This window comes from Arachis ipaensis, chromosome B03 (genome assembly GCF_000816755.2).
Source record: "Arachis ipaensis cultivar K30076 chromosome B03, Araip1.1, whole genome shotgun sequence".
Lineage (NCBI taxonomy): Eukaryota > Viridiplantae > Streptophyta > Magnoliopsida > Fabales > Fabaceae > Arachis > Arachis ipaensis.
Genome location: NC_029787.2, coordinates 82,945,575 through 82,950,679, shown reverse-complemented (window position 1 = coordinate 82,950,679; position 5,105 = coordinate 82,945,575).

Genomic DNA, 5,105 nt, shown 5'->3' with positions numbered 1-5,105 from the left:
ACTTAAGATTTTTGTCAAACAAATATAACTGCGACTACAATAGAGGTGCTATTTTGCGGCGATTTTTTCTTCTATTAGCGACGGTATTAAATCGCCGCAAAATCAAATTTTGGCGGTTTGGTGGACCGCCCTAGTTATTGGTGCGGAAAAATGATTTTACAGCAACTAATTTAACCGCGGTTTTAAATCGCCGCGATATACAAGTATTAGGATTTAGTTCATTTTTTATCGGCAGTTACGAACCGCCACAATGTTATCACCGTTTGTTAATTTATGACTGTTTGCGGCGGTTACGCTAATTTCAATACAAATTTTTAAAAAAATGATTTTCCTTTTAAAAATCGCTGATTCTTTTGGATTAATTTTAAAGATATATTTTTGGCCCTTTTTGGATTTTTTCAATACTATAAATCTTAATATTTTTCATTTATTGAATCTAAACTTGTGGCAAAAACAACAAAATTAACTGAAAAATAAAATAATATATTTATAAAAATATCAACATAGTGAATCTCCTGCATGCAATGGACTTCTAGGCCGCTTGATTGTTTGCTACCTGCTTGCCATTGAAGAAAGAATCTGACGCGTGGAAATATCAAGATGAGAAGCTTGCAGATATATAGGTACAGTAATTGCATGTAGTACTGATAAACCACTATTTTATGGTATATTTTGGATTGAATTAAGTGGATTTTGTCAATTATTTTCACACTTATTCATGTAAATTGCATGTTTTTAAGTTTCCTTCCTAATTTTGTGCTATGATTGAAAACATGCTTCTTTGGCCTTAAAATTGCAAATTTGTAATCTTCTCTTATTACCATTCGAAGCCGTGATATGTGTGTTAAATGTTTTCAGGGTTTACATGGTAGGAATGGCATAAAGGATGGAAAAGGAGCATGCCAAAGTGGAAGGAACACAAGAAATTGAAGTTTTGAGAAGCTAGTAGCAACGCGCACACATGGATGATGCGTATGCGTGACTGGTGCAGCAGACAAACGACGCGCACGTGTGGATGACGCATATGCGTGACGAGCGTCATGTGCTGCAATTAACAGAAAATGTTGGGGGCGATTTCTAGGCTACTTTTGACCCAGTTTTAGGCCCAAAAATACAGAATAAAGTAAGAGCATCATATAATGCCAATTATATATACTATATGTTACTCGAGTTTTGTCAACACTAGTCAATGACACAATCACTCAGAATAAAGTAGTTTCGATTATAAATTCATTAAGTGTGTTTTGCTAACTAAACAATAATGATTAAGATCAACCGATCTCTCAGCACATAATATACAAAAAATACAGAAGGTTGGCCACTTAATGTACTTGCATTTTTAGTTTTTTTTTTTTTTGTAAATTTCATTCAATAAGTCAATAGTTCTTGTTTTATACGCAATAATTTTATAGATTAGTTAGCAATACTTTAAAGTGTTTTGAATATTTTGATTTCAGAAGATTTTAAAAGAAAAACAAAATAAAACAAGGAACAAGAGAAGAAAAGAAAAAGCTTATGATTCAAGTGACAAACCAAAGTCAACAAACTAAACCCAATTAAAACCTGATGCGGAATTTAGAGTTCCCACAACTTAACCGGCAAGTGCACTGGGTCATCAAAGTAATACCTCAGGTGAGCCACGAAAATTGTCAGATTGAGCAACAATGGTTACCCAATTGGCTTGTGGCCTCAGAAGTAGATTTTAGCACTAAAAAGTATGTTTTACCCTTACTAGTCATTAGCTTAGTATTTAAGGGATTTAATTCATGTTATTCGGACACTTTTTATCACTTTTACTATCATACACATTTTACCATTGTTTTTCACATCAGTATGAGTTTCTAAATCTCCTAGGTTGAGGGGAGGAGCCCTGCTGAGTTCTATGAATTAATAAAAGTACTACTGTTTTTCTTCGATCCGTTTTTGATTAATTCTACGATGTATATTCGTACTTCATCGTGGTGAATAGGATGATCTGACAAATTAGTTCTGTTCATCACATTAAGACGAACGTGCCTGACAAACACCCGCGTCTACTTGGGTTCAGAATGCGTCTTTCACTGGACAATGACGAACCAACAGCTTGAATATACGTCTCTCAGACGGCTAATCCACGACTTCGTTGGGGACTTTTTGAGAAATCAGTTTAGCCGATTTCCGGGGAGATTAAGGTCTCTGTGGTAGAGGCTAGAATCCATAGAAGCAGCATTCTCTAATCCAAAAGATTTGACCTTGTCTGTGGTGTTTTGAGTAGGATCATTAAGGAGAATGGTCTGTACGAGCTTCACCCTCAATCAGAATAGATCTGTACTAAACCTGGGGTTCAGATCTGAAGGAGTATTGGCAGCTGCTCAAACCAATGTCAATCACATATAGCCTGCCATTGAAGAAATAACTCACAAGCAAAGGAAACAGTACTACCAAATTTAATTCAGAAAGACAAAGTAACTCCAATCCTCAACTATTCTAGTTTCATAGTTTACACGACTTCTGAGTTCTAATTACCCTGTTTATTTATTCCCTTTATTTTTATGCAATTAAAAATAACTTACCAACATCTCCTACTCTCTCATCTGCCTGACTAAGACCTGCAGGATAACCATAGATTACTTCAAACCACAATCCTCATGGGATCGACCCTGACTCGCTCAGGTATTACTTGGACGACCAAGTGCACTTACTGGTACAACAGTACGAAGGTGTGGGGATTCGTGCTACCAATCATAATCCTTCTTTGAGTGTTTTTCTTGATTGCCTTCACTTCTTTGATATCAAGACTTAGGTGTTGTGTGATGGTTGGAGTTTTATCTTCATCAAGAACCTCTTGAATTGATGGTTCAATTAAATCATCCACCATGTAACTCTTTACTTCATTGGAGTGTGGACTCTCTTGGTTGTTTTTCTCCCTTAAAATTTCCTTCTTCATTGGGATTTTACTTGGTATAGGGCCCTCTTTTTCTTGCTCTTCCAATTCCTCCTTTACACCCACAAATTGGTCTTCATCCTCCTTGCTAAGCACCACTCTATTCATCAAACTTATGGCATTGTATTCTTCCCTTGGCCTAAGGAAGACATTGTTTGGTTCATCAATAAAATGTTGTGCCATTAGGCTCAATTGCACCTTTAGATTTCTTCTTGAGACTTCCATATTTTTAATCCTTTTTCTATTCTTTTTCCTTAAGAGCTCATCCCTTAAGGACTCAAGGAAATGGCCAACTGAGACACTTGTTTGGGACATTTGTTTTGGTGAAAGTTTGATAGAGAAAATTTGATGAACTTGTAAAGGTGCATAGGTTGTGGTGAAATTATTTTGAAGGACTTGATATGAATTTTGAAAGGATTTTTGTGTATAGTGAAATGAATTTTGTGGTTGATGAATTGAATTATATGGATTTTGGAAGGAATTTTGTGTTGAGGCATACTCAAGTGGTGAAGAATTTTGATATGAAAAATTTGGAGGTGAGGTTGGACAATTTTTCATAAATGCATCTAGGGATAATGACTCTTGATGGATGGGATAGGAAACATTGAATTCTCTTTGGTTTTGGCCTTTCCAATCACAATTTGGATAGTTGTTCCATTTATAGGAGTATGAATCATTTTGTGTTCTTGGGAAGTATCCCATTTGGTTTGATTGCTTAAACCCCATCATTCCTTGATCTTGATATCCCCAACCACAATTAGTATAGTAACTTGAATCATTTTGTGGTGGTGGAAAATACCCATGTGGTATGATTGATCAAAAGATGATGTATACTCTATTTTTCTTTGAAAATGCTCTTGTATCAAACAACACAATCACTAAGAGAAATTGAAATTCCTTATGTCACAAATAAGGAATTCTTAATGAGGCAATAACACAAACACTTAACTTGCAATAAGAAAAGAGAAATAAAAAAACAAGTAAATGACAAAAGCAAAAAAAAAAAAATGCCTAATCTAGATAATTAATCAACCGGTAGTTTGTTAATCACAATTAATCCCCGGCAACGACGCCATAAACTTGATCATTAGAATTTCGTATCACTACAATCTTCCTTCGGCAAGTATATGGAATAGTCATCAAGTAAAAACTCACAAAGAGTGAGGTCGAATCCTATAGAGATTAACAGATTAAGCAAGCAATAGTTGATTGATTATTCTAGTTAGACAAGCATAATTGGATGATGAGCAACAAGAAATGTAAATGACATAAAAGTAAAGAAAGTAATAAAGTGAAAGAAAGTAAATGACAAGAAAATTAAAGTACAAGAAATAAATAACAAGAATTAAGAATGAAATTAACATTGGGATCAAGAGATATTGCATTCTTAGGATCAATAGTTTTCATCTCCTCTTTAATCATGCAATCATTGGTCTCTTGGCAATCATGAGAGATTGAATTCTAATCCCTTGGTAATTCAATCTCTCTAACCTTGAATAATTGCCAATTCCTTGATCTAATTGCTCATGAGAAGAGATGAAGAATGGTCCCTAATTATACCACACACTTTCTTAGACCCAAATAATAGATAAATTAAATGTCACAATACCCTATCCATACCCAAATCTACTTAAGTGTGAGAAGTATTTTCAAGCATCATTCTATGATTCCTTTCCCAAGGTTCACATAGAATTCATGTACATTCAATCTCTTTCCCAAGATGATTGAATGCTTAAATGAAGAAAGAAAATCATTCAAGTAAATCAAAGAAAGATGAAGAGAAGAAGAAGAATAAAAATAAATTAATCCATCAAATAGAAATAGAGCTCTCTTTCCCAATGTTAGAAATTAGAGACTCATAGCAAAATATTTACAAAATTTTGTATGAAAGAAAATAGAAGAAGAGAATAGAATGAGAGTGAAAAGGGAGTGGAGTCACCTCCACCCCCTCCATGGTGTGTGTAAAATGATGAATCTAAGGCCTTATTTATCTACTTAATATACTAAAACTGGGTTTTCTCTCAGCTAATAGAAGTAAGGTGTCGATTCCTCATGAATCTATTTTTCCGCTAAAATGAATGCACTATTTTCTCTTCTAAATTTATTTTAAAAAAATATCTTTATTATAATTATACTATAATTAGTATTTAAGTAATAATGCATAATTATACTAACTTAGAAA